The sequence below is a fragment of the Carettochelys insculpta genome, chromosome 18 (assembly GCF_033958435.1).
Source record: "Carettochelys insculpta isolate YL-2023 chromosome 18, ASM3395843v1, whole genome shotgun sequence".
Lineage (NCBI taxonomy): Eukaryota > Metazoa > Chordata > Testudines > Carettochelyidae > Carettochelys > Carettochelys insculpta.
In genome coordinates this window covers 31444167-31462642 of record NC_134154.1, presented here as the reverse complement: position 1 = coordinate 31462642, position 18476 = coordinate 31444167, and positions in this window count along the sequence as shown.

Genomic DNA, 18476 nt, shown 5'->3' with positions numbered 1-18476 from the left:
CACCACTTTGAGAAAGCTTTGCTGGAGATCCCGGCAGGGCTCCGCATGCTGAGTGCTGCCCTCAAGGGAGTACCAGGGCTGCCCTTGCCAGCGAGAACATGTGCTCTGGTGGGCAGCTTTCTGGAGCTTTCCATGGAAACGTCATGAAAAGTCTGGCGCCTCAGTGGCACAGAATAACTCTGGCAGCATCAGTGTGTTTCTTTCTTGCAGAACAACAGCCCTTACCTACTGTGTGTGGCCAAGGGAGGGGCGGGGGGCCCTGGCTGCAATCACCCTAGGTCAAGGACCATGCAGGCCATTCTACCCGGAGTTTGCAGCCCTTCAGCTGGCGATGACCCCACTGAGCATGGCTCAAGGAGCGGGGCTGAGGAAGCAGCTGTGCAACCTGACCCGCCACTGAAAAATCCCTGGCGCTCCCTCAGGCTGGTCGGGGTGCACAGCCCGGGACAGCAGAGGGGCTTGCCTGCGAGGCCGACGCTGGCTCAGCAAAGGGGAGTTTGGCTTTGAGGGGAGCTACCCAGGCTCACGGAACCGGGTACGCTCACTGCCTCATGCAGTGCCCCAGTCTGTCTGTCTGTCCTTAGCCTGTGGGCCCCCAGGGACAGAGTCCGTCTGGGAAATCAGACAGGTGCCTTGCACACCCTGGACACTAGCAGGGGGTGAAGGAGGCTGCCAGAGAAGCCCTGGGGTGCCACACAGACACTGTTGTGACAGGGACTGTGGCAAGTGGTGGAGGGCAGGCTCTTCCTGGCACGTCCTGCCGCTGGGTGTGCCCCAAGTTTGTGAGATGGCCGCTGGCTGAGCTGTGAGTGGAGAGCGAGGGCCCTGGTAACAGATAAGAAATCAGACTCAATCCTGGCACTTGGGCAAGCTCCCCCAGGTCTGTGGTGTGGCTCAAGTGAAATAAGGCTGCACACTGGTCTGCGGAATTGGCTGGTTTTTGTTGTGCCGAGGGAGTGCTGGGAGAGCCCCATTAACCAGGTCTGAATTAAAGTGCTAATACTGCACAGGCAGAAATTCCTTCGCGCAGCAACTCCTGAGCCAGCGCTTCAGCACTAGCTCCATTGCGGAGTCTGTGGGACACATCAACGTCTTCCCATTAGGAAGTGATGACAAACCAGTCCATTCGGGGTGATTAATTGACATCTTAAATTAATCACGAGCACCCGCCTCAATGCTGTGACTCGAGATATTAACTGTTCCACCAGTCGCATGAGAAAGAACAGAGACCATTACAAAGTGCATTTGTCAAGCAGTCACTTACCCAGCCATTGTGGTGGCTGAAAAAAGGTCAAGTGACTTTGTTATTGTTAAGTAGAAAGCAGGCCGAAACTCCTAATTCCTGACTATGTGTTTAATGTGCCAGTTAAGTAGTGGTAATTGGCAGCAGCTGTGCCTTGCAACCAATGGGCTCTTACTCAAGGAGGAAACCCTAATGTGGTAAATGATGCAACGCTGCTTTCAGTGGTGTGTTTTTATAAAGTGTGAGCCAGTGGAGGGAAAAAGTAAATCCCAGCGAGATGGAAGGGCTGTGAGCTCCTTTGGAGCAGTGTTCAGAGACCGTCGCGGAGTGATAAGAAGGAAGCAGCTGAGACAGGAGCTGTTGCTGATTTGAAAATTTAAAAATCAATAGACAAATCAAAATGTAATTTTCATGGAGGTTAATGTAACAGCCCTGATAAACTGAGGGATTATGGCAGGTGCTGCTTCTACACCAGACATCTCTGCACCATTAATAAAACACATCTAAGGTCAAAGCCAAATATTCAGGGCAGCACAGCTTCCAGTACTTCGGCTTCCTGGCATGAGAGAAAGGCAGAAGTCACTAGGGAGCCCCATGCAGATGACACCTTCTGTTCTGAGCTTTCCAATCCCTTGTTAAGACTGTGAAAGACAAGGTTAGCAAGAACCTGTCCACTGGTTTTAGCTGATGCAGAAGAGTAAGACAAAATGTTGCATCTTCAGAAATCATGTTACCCCTTCAGTCTGAGTGACTTCTTTGAGATCATGGAAAACAAGCAAGAACAAATATAAAGTCCGCATGAATGATCGATCACAGTATGTGTAACTCTACACACCAGCAGCTGGCTGAGACAGAAACACACAACGGGAGGTCCCATTAGCAACCCTGAGGAGGGTTATACAGAAAAAAATGGCACTGCTCAGATAACTAACAGTGAACTCAAATGGCACTCCATACAGTGATATGCATCTTTAGGAGTTGGTAATGAGGAGGCAGTGAGTCCTCAGCGTGGGAACACAGAGAACACTGGTCACCGTGACGATGTCTACCCAGAGGGAGCTATGTCAGGATCTGGAGGTTTCCTGAAATAACTGCCTGTGTCTAAGAAAGGTGCCTGTTGCCTCGAAACAGATAATGAGCGTGCTAGTCTGTCATCCCCGCACACCTCATCGCAGGAGGAGCACAGGGATACCTCAACATAGCACTTTATTTCAGCATGTGGTGCTGGTTAGGCAGTGCTGCGTGTGGAAATAGCCTGTTTTGAAGTTAGCACGCCATGTAGACATAGCCCGTAAGCCCCTGTGACTGTTGCAGTCTGGAGTCAGGTCTACACTAGACCTTAAAGTCAACTGTAGATACCAATTTCAGCTGTGGCAATCATGCAGCTGGAGTCGACTTGCCTACAATCGACTTATCTGGCCGTCCTCAAAGAGGGAGGCTTTCCGTTGGCCTCCCAGACTCCTTGCGAGATTGAGGAGTCCAGGGGTCGACTGCCAACCCCCGATAGGTCCATTTCATGTGTCCCCACTAGGTGCGTTAAATCGAACCCTGGAACATTGACCCTGACCGGGTGAAGCTATTGGGTGGGAAGACGTACCCTTAACTCCCTGTTTTGTGTCCTCACTGGGTGAAATTCATCCCCATGCAGACAGCCAAGTGCAAAGCCCCCTCTTCTGGCTGCCTGCTGGGAACGGTGCAGCTCACCGGTTTCGTGGTTCTGTGTCAGGTTTGTGCCTCTCTACCCTGCCTGGCTTGGACTGATGTGATCAGGCACGGCAGTGGTGTGAGGGATGCTGTTGTCATGGTGTTTCTGCTTTGAATGCATCATGCGTGTGAGAGAATTGGAACCCTTGGGACAGACTTTGTGTAAGGCTTTCAGGGCTGCTTCCTGGGCGGCGAGGCTTGCCTGGGCTTTGGATAAACATCTGAACATTCAAGTGCAACGTGAATGCAAGCTCCACGCTGGCCTCTGGGATTTCTGCTATTTCCTGCCTCTGGGCCCGGCCATGCAGAGATGCACAACAAGGAGAAAAAATGGCAGGAAAGTTCCACAAACTCCTGCGTTCCCATAGCGCTGCAGTGCAGGACAGGCCTGGCTCCTCTACACTGCTTCCCCCTACCCTGCCAATGACCTGCAAAGAGTCTCAAACATGGGAGCTGGGTCATAGCAATGCCCAGAGGGCAGGGGATTGTGCGCTGGTATGCAATGTGGGTGTGACAGCTTAGTGGCGTGCCACAGAGAACATAACAGGCAAAGTTTCAGCGGGGCTGCCCGCTCCGAATCACACTGCAAGCGGTGGGGAGCGTGAGGAAGCAGTGTGTTGGGGACATGTCACTTACTCCCATCGACACTGACTGTGGGAGTGCCAGCTACGCAGAGAGAGGCTCCGGGCTGCTCTTTCACCACCTCCTCCGCTTCCAAGGCGTGACACAGCCATGCGCTGGCTGGAGTGGGGCGCAGACCTTGTCAGCCACACCAGTGGTGCGTGGGAAGCACCGGGCAAGCCCCAGCCCTTCCCCGGCTCTCTGCTGATCACCACGTAGATCCCTCCAGTGAGAGAATGTGCGGCGAGCACAAAGCCGGGGGTGTGATTCCCCGCCCCCATGGCCTGGAGTGGTTGGCTCCATCTGCAGAGCGCTCAGACTATTTGTTCTCACGTTGCTGCCTGAGACCAGGCGGGGAGGTGAGAACATCTGTGTACACCTTTAATCACCTGCGTGTGGAGGAGCTGCAGGGCACTGCTGCTTTATGGCTGGAGATAAAAAATGACAGCTGCCTGTGCCAGGGAGGAGTGGGCTGCACAGGTGTTGCTGCGGGAGCAGCCTCCCCCCGCCCCAGGCGAGGCAGCCATCGAGCTGTGAGAGGGTTATGAGGAGCAGCAGAGGAGAGAAGAGCTCTCTCCATGGAGTGGAAGCGGCACGGAGCTCTGCCAGCCTTGCCAGTGGCCTGGGCCTGGCCATTCTCCCCCCACTGGCAACCTCCCTAGTCGCCGCCCCTGGGCACTGACAGCCAGGCTGCGGGAAGACTGTGCCACCCGTGTAGCCAGGTGCGGCAGGCTGGGAGGGCAGCGGGTTCGGACCCAGGGAGGGAGGCCGGGGAGGCAGGTTTGCTTTGCAGTTCAGAGTTGGCCCCATTGTCAGGCTGTGCCGTACCAAATCCCACTGTAACCCCGGAGTGCCTTGGAGCAGCCGGCCAGCGAGGGGCAGGCGGGAGGCAGCCGGCTCACCTGGCACGCTCGCAGACTAACAGGACTCGGGGGGGATGGGAGGCGGCAGGAGGAGAAGTTGCGTTCTGCATTGGCAGATGACAGAAAGTGGGGCCAAGGACATGAACCCTGCCCCAGCTCTGGACAGGAGGCTCTGGGCCGGCCCCCAATGGAAGCTGCGTCCGGCCATCCCCTCCTGCCCTCCCTGCCATGACGTGTGGCCACTGCAGTGTGAGGGCTGTGGCGGCAGCGAAGGGACGTAGCTGGGCTTGTGCGTTGTGTTGCACGGGCTCTCCTGCTCCTGCAGCCCCATGAATCCCGGGTTACAAAGCTCAGGGGCACCTTCCCCTGACCATCTGTCCCCAGGCTGCCCTGGGCATTTGTTACTCTAGGGCAAACCCAGAGGCCTGAGCCAGCCCCACTCTGCCTTCTCACTGACGTGCATTGGGCCAAACCCTGGGAGGTACTGAGCATTGCCCTGGTCCCGACGTTATAGTGCAGGGTCGATCCCACTGAGGCCCCTCGGCAGGGGGCCTGAGCAAGGCGCTGGGGCGCGGCCTGGCCTGCGGTGAGCAGGAGGAATGCACCGGGCAGCGCTCCTTGCCTGCCCAGGGCTGGGGGATGGCAGCAGCACCCAGAGCGCGTCGCTGGTGTGGTTGGGGCCCTGCTCTCTCTGTCACTCGGTCCATCAGGTACGTGCAGGTGGCCGATAGGGCGTGGGGCCTGCTGGGACCCGGACTGTGTATCACAGACGTGGGGCAGCCCTGTGGCTCTCCCGCTGCCCCACGGGAGCCGAAGGAGGCTCTGGTGGAGCAAACGAGCATGGTCTGAAGAAGACGGACCCAGAGTGTCAGACAGGCTGGGTGGGGTGCAGCGCTGCCGCTCGCTTACTCCGGCTGCAGCCCACGCTCTCAGGGGAGCCCATGCAGCTGCTGTGCCCCTGGGGGACACAGGCCTCTTCCTGTAGGAGCCGGGGCTCAGGCTGTGCCGTCAGACGTGGCGCCCAGTGAGCACGCCCCTGCTGCAGGGTGGCGCAGCCATAGCCCCGGTCAGGAGCAGGGGCTGCCTGGCAGGGCGTGGCCAAAGCCACGAGCAGGAGCTCACACAGGGCTTACTGGCCCTGCGCAGAAGGACCATGATGGCCCAGGCCCCCTGGTGCCCAGAAAAGAGCTCGTCTGCTGTGGCTGGGGCCTGCTCCCTGCTCATCTCACAGGCCCCAGGCTCTAGAGGAGACCCTGGCAATTATAGACCGATAAGTTTAACATCAGTACCAGGCAAATTAGTAGAAACACTAGCAAAGAATACAATTGCAAGGCACGTAGAAGAGCACGAATTGTTGGGCAAAAGTCAGCATGGTTTCTGCAGAGGGAAGTCGTGTCTAACTAATCTATTAGAATTCTTTGAAGGGGCTAATAAACATGCAGACAAGGGGCACCCAGTGGACATAATATACCTAGATTTCCAGAAAGCCTTTGACACGGTCCCACACCAAAGGCTTTTATGTAAATTAGGTGGTCATGGGATAGGAGGAAAGATCCTTTCATGGATCGGGAATTGGTTAAAAGACAGAAAACAAAGGGTGGGAATAAATGGTAAATTTTCACAATGGAGGAGGGTAACTAGTGGTGTTCCCCAGGGGTCAGTCCTGGGACCGATCCTGTTCAACTTGTTCATCAATGATCTAGAAAATGAGGTAAGCAGTGAGGTGGCAAAGTTTGCAGATGACACCAAGTTGTTCAGGACAGTCAAAACCAAAACAGATTGTGAAGAACTACAAAAAGATCTCAGCAAACTGAGTGATTGGGCAGCAAAATGGCAAATTAAATTTAATGTGGGTAAGTGTAAGGTAATGCACGTTGGAAAAAATAACCCAAATTACACGTACTACATGATGGGGTCAAATTTAGCTACGACAGATCAGGAAAGGGATCTTGGAGTTATAGTGGATAGTTCTCTGAAGACATCCACGCAGTGTGCAGTGGCAGTTAGTAAAGCAAATAGGATGTTAGGAATTATTAAAAAAGGGATCGATAATGAGACAAAAGATATCATACTTCCCCTATATAAAACTATGGTACGCCCACATCTTGAGTACTGCGTGCAGAAGTGGTCTCCTCACCTCAAAAAAGATATATTGGCATTAGAAAAGGTTCAGAAGAGGGCGACTAAGATGATTTGGGGTTTGGAACGGGTCCCATATGGGGAGAGGCTGGAGAGACTGGGACTCTTCAGTCTGGAAAAGAGGCGATTGAGGGGCGATATGATAGAGGTATATAAAATCATGAATGGTGTGGAGAAAGTGAATATAGAAAAATTATTTACCTTTTCCCATAATACAAGAACTAGGGGACACCAAATGAAATTGATGGGTAGTAGGTTCAAAACTAATAAAAGGAAATTTTTCTTCACACAGCGCACAGTCAACCTGTGGAACTCCTTGCCCGAGGAGGCTGTGAAGGCCAGGACTCTATTAGGGTTTAAAAAAGAGCTTAATAAATTTTTGCAGGTTAGGTCCATAAATGGCTATTAGCCAGGGGTAAAGTATGGTGCCCCTAGCCTTCAGTACAAGGGCAGGAGATGGATGGCAGGAGATAAATCACTTGATCATTGTCTTCTGTTCTCCTTCTCTGGGGCACCTGGCATTGGCCACCGTCGGCAGATGGGATACTGGGCTGGATGGACCTTTGGTCTGACCCAGTATGGCCATTCTTATGTTCTTATGTCCTCCTCAGCCGCCCTGGCTGGGAGTGCAGGGCTCTGAGTCCTGGGAGTGCTGCCGAGGGTCTGCGAGGGGTTGGGGGGGGACATGCCACCCTTAGGGGCGGCAGACCTGAAAGCGACACAGCAGAACTGCTGCCGGTTTAATAGTCCCCATTTCGTTCTGCGCGGAGACCCCGTGTCGGGTCCCCGGCAGGAGCCTGGAGGATGAGCTCTCCGAGCTGCCGGTGGCGATCAGGAGCGCATTCTGATGCCAGGCTGCGGCAGGGCTGCTGTCCGGAGACAAACACAAAGCATGTGGCGCTGCTCCAAAATGCACTGCGGCGTCGCTTTGCCGCCCCTGGTTCCCTGCCCCAGCCCCTGCACTGGGTTCAGCACAAGCTGGGACCTGGGATGCTGGAAGTCTTGGGTCTCAGGCAGTGCCTAGGAACCGCTCCCAACAGAGGGCAGCTCCTTTCACAGCCAGGCAGGGGCATTCCCCGCAGAAGGGGCATTGTGATTTCTTGCCAGCCCACTGGGTGGCTTCTAACCATGGCTTGCAGCGGCGGTGGCTGGAAGAAGCTCTGGCCGGAGAAGGTGCAATGGAGGCGTGTCAGGCAGGTGCCTTGAAGGGCAGAAACATTAGTCCAGGTGAGCTGGGCGAGCTAGTACCTCACTGCCCCACTTCTGCTGGCGCTCCGACCCCCCCACCCTGGCGCTCCACCATGCCATGAGTGAGAGGCCCCAGCTGTTTGCTAGCCCTTCACTGCCTCCGACGGAAACACAGCTGCTTCCTTCACCCTCCAGGAGAGAAGAGAGCCTCCAGGGCTGTATTTGCTGAGGGGGTTTGAGCAGCATTTTCCGGTGCCTTGGTTCCCTTTGGGACAGGCAGCTGGTGTTCAAGTGAGCCCAGCCACACGGGCCCCAAGGGCCACTTCAGCCACCACCTGGAGAGGGGGCGGGAGCCACTCCGGACCTCATCTCCCCTCGGAGCACCCAACCTCCCCGTTTCCAGGGTCCAGTGGGCGGGGCTGGGGCTTTCCCCTGCAATCTCTGCCAATCTAGCTCAGAGCGCCTGAGTGGGGGACTCGTCGTGGGCTTTTGTCCCAGCGGGGATGTTGTCTGTGGCTTGCTGCAGTCCAGCCCAACTAAATGCTGCCTCACCTCATGACTGGGCCAGGAAACCAGCTGGGCTCTGTTCCGGGGCCTGCCTTATCCCCCATGTCTCTGCCAGTCCCATTGGCAGGCGGGGTTCTCCTGCTCCTGGCCTTTCCCCAGGGGAGGGTGGCTTGGGAGGTGGCTAGTTCGGCTGTGTGCTGGGGAGGGGTGTGCATTTTTTTCAGCTGCCTGGGCTGGCTGGCATGATGTGGGAGAAGGCTGGCGGAAGCGGCCGGCCTCGCGCTTGGAGCACGAGTGGTGAGGTTTATGGTGGGCCGACCTGTGGGAGCTCATGCTACTAACCCAAATTAAAGTGACATTATACCACTAACGCTGTTCCACTTAATGGTGTCGGAGATAAACGCCTCACACGCACAGGGAGCTTCTTGTTTCCCAGCCCAATTCCAAAGACGATTTCTTCCAAGTATTCTACTAATGGCAGTGATAAATATTGTTTACTGGGCCTTGCTTTGCAGCCTTAAAGAAACTGCTGGAGCGGCAATGTGCAGCACGGAGATTCGGGAGTGATGGGTATGAATTGTGCTGCTGTTTTGCTGCAAAGACACATTGGAGGGTGGTTAAGAGGGAATATCCAATAATCCTAATGTGTATATTAATTAGCGCACTAACCCAGCTGCACACTGAGCTGAAAAACAAGGGACTTTATTAGACTAGTGCTCCCAGGAAAAAAGCGTTTAGTGTTATAAAGTGGCTCTTATGGCCGTCTGGGAGCCAGAGAGGCATGCCAATCAACGTAACTGCATACCTAGCAGCAGCCCCGGGATAGCATTACCTGCTGAGCCCGCGCAGTTCACTGCAGGCTCCTTCCTTCCCCAGCAGAGGAATGCAGGGGAATTCTATGAGCTTTAACCAGCCAGAATGAATCACTCTCTGAGCGCCATGTCCTTGGCAAGTGCAGTGACTTGTTTTGCTTGAGCACATTGACGCCCGATTGTGCGGAGCCCTACCCCTCGTCTTGCTGCACCAACAGGCACTTGAGCAAGTTAATTTCCAGGGCTCGTCCTGAGCTGCTCTCTATAGCGCAGGTCAGCAGCAGCTCACAGATCAATGGGAGACCTAGAAAGAGGATGGAATGGATCTACAAAAAAATCAATGGGCAAGTTAATCGCATTGGGACAAATTCCAGGAGTTCATTCTGTATTGGAATTAACCCGGTGCAGCTTATGTGTTCTTCAGAACAGAATCAGCTATTGACAGGATAGGGAGAAAAGGGGAGCTGGATACATTTCCCCAAGATCTTTGGATGGGATTAGTATTTATTATATAGTTATCTGACTTCCTGTGTTTCAGAGGTTATGTTAATGGATAGCAACTTGTGCATGTAAAACACTGCTTGTAAGGTGCATCTTGCCAAAGTTGATGCTGCAAATACAGAAGATGTAATATATGCAGAGGGAGAAAGGAAGCTTCAATTTATCTTTGGCCATTGTTTAGAAATGCATCAGTGTTAATGTAGCTAAGGCAGAAGGTTGACTATTATAGTTTTAATAGCCAACCACTCTGCCTCCTGCAGCAGGGGCTTTAAAGAGAGAGTAAAAAGTAGTGGTGACATTTCCACTGATTACTCCCATTACCTTATTTCCCCAGCAGCAGAACAATGCTTAGGGTGTATGTTTGCAGTTAATTAGTGGGTCCTGCAAAGTTCATCAATAATAGATCTTGTGGTGGCAGCTGATTGCTCACTCCCAGCGGGTGGGCAAGGGCTGGGAAATCAGGCTGATTGATTGTTGACCACTCTAGTTTTTCCAGCTGTAATTTAAAGCAATTAAAACGCCTCCCTCAGAAATTAACTAGGTAAATAATGCACCAGCGTAGCCACTTACAGGAAAAGTTTGTGCTGGAAAGTAGCGGTGCTGATGAAAGGGAGATGGCCGCTGCTCAGTCTATTTATCACGGTGCGCTGGACTCTCCCTGCTTCCGGTGCATGCAGACTCCAGGGCCACAGTGCAACAGGAGTAGCCCCAAGCCACAGGCTGGAGTCTCCCCGGAAAGCACTGCACAAAGGAAGCCAGATGCTCCCAGCCGGCTCTGCGGTGCAGGTTGAGCACAGCGCCCTTTCCTTCAGGAGAACCAGCCCTGCAGTCCGGCCCTGTGGAAAGTCCCCCGGGGATTACAGGTTCACTGTTTGGTCTGCTTCAAATCAATGCTGTGAATTGTGGCTTTTACTGCCAGCCAGCAAAGGGCTCCGGGGTGTGCACGCCTAGAAGCTGCCTGGTCCTCCCCTGGCCCCTCCCTGGGAGAAGTCTGGTTCTCTTTGATCGGCTGGTCACTGGATCGCCCTGCACCCGCTGCCCTTCCCCGGGCGGTGCCTGCCCTTCTCTGTACCTTGCAGCCACTGGCTCTGCTCCGCACGAGCAGCTCCCAGGTTCGCCCAATGTCACTGCTTAATCCTGAGCAAGGGTTGGGGTGCTTGCGGGCCAGCGGCTGGGAGTATGCGCCCATCTCGCTTGAGGACCAGGCCCCAGCCCCTGTGCACTCAGAAGAGAGGCAGGCTGGTGGAGGGGTGGTTTGGAAGGCTGCAGCTGCAGCTTTCAGTATTGCCCTCTGCAGTTGTCAGACCTGGCCCCCCCCTGCAAATGCCTGGCCAGGAGCAGGGTGGCAGGTCCCAGCTGAGCACACCAGGGATGCACCTTCGCTTGGCTGTTGCAAAACGCCTGTCATTTTGCATGTGTGCAGAGCAATTTATGAGGGGCTCAGGCTCTCAACCCGGGGGGCGGGGTGTTGAGGCAGAGGGGTGGGTAGGGGTCTGGCCTGCTCTGAGGATCCTGCTTCCTGCGTAGGGCTGCCCCGTGGTCATACAGAACATTGGACACCTGTGAACCGATGTCAGGGAGGCAGGGCCACGGCAACTCCCGGCCTGAGAATGGAGCCTGGGACACTCTTCTGCGCTGTGCTTTGTGCTCAGGGTACAGGGTGGCAGCAGAGGTGTGCACATCTGGGGGGCCTGCCCCAGGGCTGGGGCCCTGACCTGGAGTGGTGCTCTGTGGGCAGCAGCGGTGAGCTGAGAAGCAGGTCAGCAGCGCTGCTGGGCAGCCGATCACTGGTGCTTTCCCCACCCACCCAGGGCAGGGTTTGTAGCAGAGACAGAGCAGGAGGGTGACGAGCACGCAAGCACCGTCACTCCAGTACCCACTCAACAGGCTCCATTACGGACAGGAGCAGCCTTTAGGCTGAGCAAGTTCCTGCCATCTCAGACCTGCTGGGCTCTGCTGGCTCCAGAAGGACAGCAGGAAGCAGCCTGTGGAGTCCGGCCGCACATGTTGGGAGTCAGGCGCTAGCTGAATATTAGTGCAGTGGCTGAGCCACTCCGTGAGCACAGCTCCTTTGCCACTGGAAGGTAAGAACGGTGAGCACCAGACTGCATGTGCCACTCGCGTCCTCGGGAACCCACAGACAGCCTGCCCTGGCCTGCCATGAACTTGGGGTGGCGGCCAAGCCCTGGGCTAGGAGATGGCACTGGTTGCACATGAGAGACAGCCCTGGATTTCCCAGCCTTGGACCAATGGGGAGCAGAATTCAAACAGCGTGTCTTCCCTGGGACGGGCATTCTGCCCAGCCCTGGAGCTGCAGGTCCTGCGCTTTCTCTGCCTAGTTCATCGATCCTGCGGCTGCTATTGCCCAGCAAGCGACCGCGACACGTGCGCAGGGCGACTGTCTTACTGAGGTTGTGCTCCATAAGTCCTGGGCAGCACTGGGAAGAGTGCGGCGCTAACGGGGATCCTCTGTCCTGGCTCAGTCAGGCACACAGGTTATTGCAGGAGGGGCTCAGTCGGAATGAAACTCAACCGCTCCCGACTACGTCATCCACATCGCACTGAGATTCAGCCCCACTGCACGAGCACCACATGCAGCGGTGGGGCCCGCTCCTGCCCTCGCGCTGGCTGCTTGGAGCCGGGGGCTGTACTGCAGACTGCACTGGCCTGGCTCCCCACTGGTGCCCCAGGAGAATGAGACCCAGTGCCTCAGGCCCACGCTTCCAAATGAGGCCAGCTGGACACCCCTTGAAGGAGGCGGGTTTCTACCCAGGAACTCCAGCCCCTTCCAGGGCTCCCAACATCTCCAGCACCATTGCAGCCCCAGGCATCCCTTCTAGGGCTGGCCCACGGCAGAGCTGATCCCCTGCCCAGTCTCAGGAGACTATGTGTAACTGGGCTCCCTTCTGCAGTGCGTGCTCCATTGCCTGGCACGGCCATGCTGTGCCTGGTGCCAGGCCCTGACGTGCAGAGCGGTTGGCTTGCTGCAGAAGGGGCTGGCAAACAGACCGGACAAGGGGCAGCAGCGATGGAGCCCAACCACCACCATGGAGGGCAGCCTGACTTCCCTGCTTGCTGGCTGGAGAGTGGAATCCTCGGGAGGTGAGCGGCGCTCGGTGAAGAGCCCTGCCCCCGGCAGTGGTATCTGAAGCTTTGCTGAAGCAGGGAGGAGGCAGGGGACTGGCAGAAACCATTCCATCTCCCCTGCAAAGCCCGGAAACCCTCGCCAATCGACCTGGGATTCTTCGGGTCAGCTGAGGTGAGGGCTGACTCCCAGACATCCCCTGGAGAGTGTCTGTACTGTGGTGTTACACGGCAGGCTGCAGGGCACATAACTGAAGGTAATAAAGTTAGCTGAACTGGGCTGGTTTTACGAGCCTGGAATTTACTCATTCCCGGTGTCACTGGCTTCTCTGCTGATTCCTTGTTCATCTGGTTGCTCAAGCAATTATACCAAATTAGCATGTTCGCACCGGCCTGCACTGGCAGCCCAGTCCCAGGGGCTGGGACGTGCATCGTCCAGGATCACATTACAAGCTGCTGTACATGGTTAGTCATGCTCCTGCAGCACTGCTAGATGCATTCTGGCTGGCCCCGGCCGCCAGTCCCTAACTCCTGGCCTCCCTTGGAAAGTGGGAGCAGGCCACGGGATGGGCTCGTTGGGTGCCCAGCTGACTGCAAAGGCCCCGTCTGCCTCCCAGCAGAGTTGTGCAGCATGGAGAGGGCAGAACAAGCGGGCTCAGCACCCAGGGGCTGGCCTGGCATGAAGGCAGGAGCTCTGCAAAGAGGCAGGTGCCCTCCTGGAGCAGTTTGGCTGCAGCACCAAGAGACATGGTGCAGCACAAGGCGGCAAACTGCAGGGACCACACAGCTGGGGAGGTGAAATGCACCACTCCTGGCACATCTCCTCAGGTGCCTCTGTGCACATGCTGGGGAGGGACCCAGTCGCCTCGGTCATTATTGCTGGACAGAGCGTGTGTCCAGCCCTCTGTCTCCCTGAGCAGAGCTCCCCCAGTGGGTACTGGCCCAGGCTGGGACCCAAGGTGGGTAAATGCGGCTGACTCCAGGGGCCTTGCTGCCATTACAGAGCCAGTCAGGGAGCACATTGGTCCCGGGCCCTGGCCCTCCCCACTGGAGCTGTCCTGGAACTGGCTTCCCCAGGGCGGGGGCGGGGCTGCTGGGAGCCGTGGGGGTGTTTCTCACACTTGGATTGCTGCAGGGGCTTTTCTGAATCGCCTGGAGCTGGCCATGGGAGAGGGCAGCGGGGGTGTGTGGGGCCAGGTGTCCTACTGCTCTGGCAGCACTGCAGAGCCAGGGGCTGATCCTGGCCCCAGGCAGAGCTGTGGGGAGAGAGCTGTGCCAGAGCCGCTGGCGTGGGATGGCCCTGGGAGCTGACAGTCAGGGAGCGAGGCAGCCTGACCCAGACCTGGCGGAGGAGGGTTTGCTCAACGGTGATAGCGAGTTTTACACATTCCTGACTCTGGTCACACCAGCCACATGGACGCCTGCACGCAGCCCCCGCCATGCCCACAGAGCACCCCCGTCGCCTCTCCATCTGGCTGCTGCCGCGGTGGGAGCCAGCAGTGGGGCTGAGGGTTCTGCGGAGAAGCTATCTCCAGCCCTCTGGCACTGAGGCGCCCGCCTGCCACCACGGGGGTGAGCCCCACTGCTGGGAGCGGCTGGAAAGCTGTGAAAGCTGTTGTGGTTTAACCCAGAAAAGTGGCCTCAGGCCCAGCCTTCACTCTTTCCTGCTTTGGAGTGCTCACACCCACCTTCTCTCTGGACCCCTCTGCCTCCCCGTGCTCCCAGCCCACAGCCCTAGCACCAGCCCGCACCACTCTGGGAAGTCCTTGCTGCCGCAGCTACGCTGCTGGGTTTCTCCCATCTCCCGCAGGGCCTGGGGGTGGACACAGCTCCACCTCCCCTCTGGGCATCCACCCAAACAGGAGAGCATGAGACACAAAAACCAAAGGGGTCTCTAGCTTGGCTGTGCACATGTGAGGGGCGGCGGTCTGTCTCCAGCGCTGTACGCAGGTGGGATGCACTGGCCCAGCTGCAGGCAGGGCAGTGAGGATGTTGGAGGCGCCTTGCATGAGGGAATGCATTGAAACAATGCAGTTTGGGGGTCTGGATGACTGACGGGGCTCATCTGTAATTGGAGCAGCTGAACTCAAAGCGCACCAACGATGTGGGTATTAACATTGTTTGCCACCATGTCAAACATTTTGAAGTTGTAAAGTGCTGAGATTTGTGAGCACCTCAAATCTGCATTAAACATGGGAGGCAAGAGGTTTGAGCACTTATTTGTCTGGGACTAAGTGGGGTTTGCTGGGATTATATTCCCCTTGTTATGTTGCACCTGTTTCCTACTGCCCTGTAGTAGCTCCATGTGGTGCCTCAGCTGGTGATGGGAGCCTCAGGTGTGATGACTTCTCTCGCATACTCAGAGGTTCTCCATGGCCCTTGTAACCTAGGCACCCAGGTAGCACCCTTTGCCCGCCGGGAGGAGGCTCTGACAGCTGGGATTTGAACTGGCCAGTGAGGCAGTCTCGTGTGGCTGGAGAGGGAGGAAGGAGGCCCAGGGTACCCCGTCCCCACTCCCCTCTGGGTCCCTCTCCCCAGGATGGATGGTACTGATGGCTTGTGGTTTTTGTGCTGACAAGTCTGTTCTACTCTGTGTCCCTGTTGCCTCATAACCCTTCTGTTCTCCCTGCCAAGTGAGTCACAACTGACTGCAGGTGGGATGCAAGGCCTGGTGCCCCCGCGCTCCCTGGCACTGTCCATATGGGATTTTGGGTCATGCTCCCTGGATGGACTGCAACGGATTTTCTGTGGCGTTGTTACAAGGAAGTTAGTTCCTTTCCCTGGCAAATCTGGGAGCAGAGCGAGGAGCCCATCATTGCGTCATGCAGGGGTTCCAGGTACAGGGCTTTTACACTGACACCTCAGACATCAGAGCCACCTAGGATGCCCACCCTCTGGGCATAGCAATGCCCCTAGTAACTGCTCAGAGAGCAGGGCTGAACCAGAAGCCAGGCGTTCCCTTCCGCTAGGCAGGTCTCCTGACCTTCTGCAGAGCCCTCGGCTGGAGGGCGCTTTGGCTCTCTGAGCCTCACGGCCCTGAATAGGCCCCACCTCTGAGTCTGTTTCGGGGTCTGAATGCTGGCAGACCTCATTTCTGCTCACGGCTGGGTTCTGGCCGGAAGCAAGTCCAAGTGCAGGAAACCACCCTCAGCAGCCAGCACAGGACCAATCAGCCACCGAGCTCTACAGGTCCCTGCTGCCATTCACCTGATGCGCAGACAGGCCCTCAGAAGAGCCCGCTCACCTGCGAAGGTCTTGGGGCTTTAATCTCACATGGGCTGATGGGGAGAGAACTCGGAGCCCGCAGCTGAGAGCTCTGAACGCAGCAGGGCTTGGGCTTTCTTTGGCACTCACGGGCACCTGGCTGCCGAGCCCTCACCGTCAGCCCAGAACGGTTGGACACCTTCCATCCTAAAGCACTTGCTGCATCCTTCACCAAACTGGTCTCCCTGTGCAAGGAGCCCAAGATGGTCCCTGGAACACCCTGACAAGGATGACTCTGATTAGAGCATCCCTTCTCAATCGGCTTTTCACGAGCCATCTTTGGGCCCGGGCACCCTCCTGCCCTAGGCTGGCTTGTCTGTCCCTTGGAGAACGGCTGCTGGCCTCGCTGGGTGCACACAGGGGTGACTTGCTTGGCCAAAATAATGCATTTGAGAGAGGAATTCCTTCCCAGTGCTTCCTCCCTCGTACAGCCCGGTGACCCAGCACAGAGCCTCTGCGGCCCTGGCAGTCAGAGGCTGGGAGCAGGCAGCAGGTGAGGAGCTGTGCTCCAGCCAGCAATAACACAGCTGGTAATGCCCAGAGCAGCTCTGCCGCCCAGCTGCCCCAAGGCCTGATACGAAGATCCAGAGAAATGAATATTCCCTTCTCATGTGGGCAGAGGGCAGTGCCCACGGACTGGCCCCAGCCTGCAACTGCCCTTAATGGCCATCTGTCTGTAGCGGAGGTGCCTGGGGCGCTGGGCTATGAGAGAGGCTCGGGTGGCTGGTGGGCCAGTCCATGGTGATGTATAGAAGTGGGGAGCCTGGCTGGCCTGTGACGGCTGGCTGTTGTGTCCTGCCCCAGGGAGCTCCTGAGCTCCGAGGTGCAGACCAGCTCGGTGTGCACTCTTCCAAAGCTTTGGTGCTTCCGCCGTGTGGTGTCATAGTGACAAGCCGTGTTCCCTGTCTCATCAGTCCATTGGTCGCTCACCACCACATCGGTGGCCCTGGACGTCTGTCTGGAAGGAGCCTTGTGTGCTGCACATGGAAATAGAGTCAAGGGACTGAACCTGAGCAGCTAGCGATGGGCCTTCTGACCATCAGCATCCTACAGAGCAGGGGATTCTGCATGCCAGGCCACGTTTGCTGGGGCTGGGGGAAGCCCACTCCCAGGCAGGGTTATCCTGTCCTCTGGCCAGGTAGCCGCTAATTGGGTACATCCAAGAGGAGGTGGAGTCAGGCAGCCCACAAAAGCCTTGGTGCAGCTGGCTGCTTGGCATTACTGCTTCCCTGTGCTCTGCCGTAGCTCGTTCTTTGCTCAAGGCTAGGAGCATTTACAGTGTGCAACCTGACAGCAAAGTGACAAGGTAAACTCGGCACTATGAGCTCTTCCTCACCTTCCCATCCAAGCAGCCAGGACTAACCTGGTTTGTGGAAGGTCAGGAGAAGAGGCAACTTCTACCCTGAGCCAGGAGACAAAGCACACCCAGATGGGGGAAAGGGAGCTCTAGCACCGAACCCCTTCCTGGAAAACCCTGCACAGCCACAGCTCTGGGCTCCAGGTCTGCTCAGACAGCCTGAGTTGCTGCAGGAGCAAAGCCAGGAGGCTAATTAGGCAGGACCTTGAGTCCAGCCTTCGTAGGTGCAACCAGCTCCTTGACTTGCAGGTGGAACGGAAGTGTCCGCCAGTAGGGCACAGGCTGTGCCCCCCAGGGAGAAGCAGCACTGTGCATGCAGGCAGGGGATTCCTGGTGCACCTGTGGGATCTGCAGCCCCCTCAGCGTGCCCTGCAGGGAGTCAGCCGGGAGGTTACGGGGCTGTGCACCTGCAGGGAATGTCGAGCTCTTGGGAGCTGCACTTTTCCCAGAGTTAACAACTGGGGCCCATGGCCAAACAGGGCTGGTACGAGTCAGGAGGGGAGGTGCAGGGACAGTCGGGACCTGTGGGATGAGGAAGCCCTTTGTGAGAATAGGAAGATGGCAGAGGGGTCCATGTCCCAGTGGGGATTAACCGGGATGGTCCGCTTCCTCCACTCTGCCAGCAGCATTCAGTGAGCATGTCCTTCGTGCAGGTGTGATTCTGGCTGGAGCTGACATGCAGCTGATTGCGTGAAACGTGACCTGAGGAGTGAGAACTGGCACCCGCCCACAAGCTGGCCTTGGGCACTCAGCACAGAGAGCTCTTTTAACGAATCGCTTTCCAGTTATTTTTTCCTGGCACTGCGATCCTCTTCGTGCTTTCTGGCTCAGTGGAGCCGTGTTATTGTATCTCTTCCTTCAAGCCCGTTGCCTGGCCTGTCTGGCTGGAATGGGCCAGGGCTCTCTGTTGCTCTCTTTGTACCACACTTGGAGGACTGCGGCCTGACCATAGGATCATGGCCCCTAGGCTACCATAAGGCAATATAACAACAGTAGCATTGTGGGTGCCTTCACCTGTGACTTCTCAAACACTGGGGACGACGTGGGCTGTTCTGAGGTGCCTGCTGTTGCATTCTGGCTGTGTCGCTGGTAAAGCTAGTGTTTGCAGAAGCATTTCACAGAGAGAGGTGCACAGGGGAAAAATTAGGAAGAGCTTAATTAAAGCTTATTTCTATGCTGAATGGTCCCTTGTG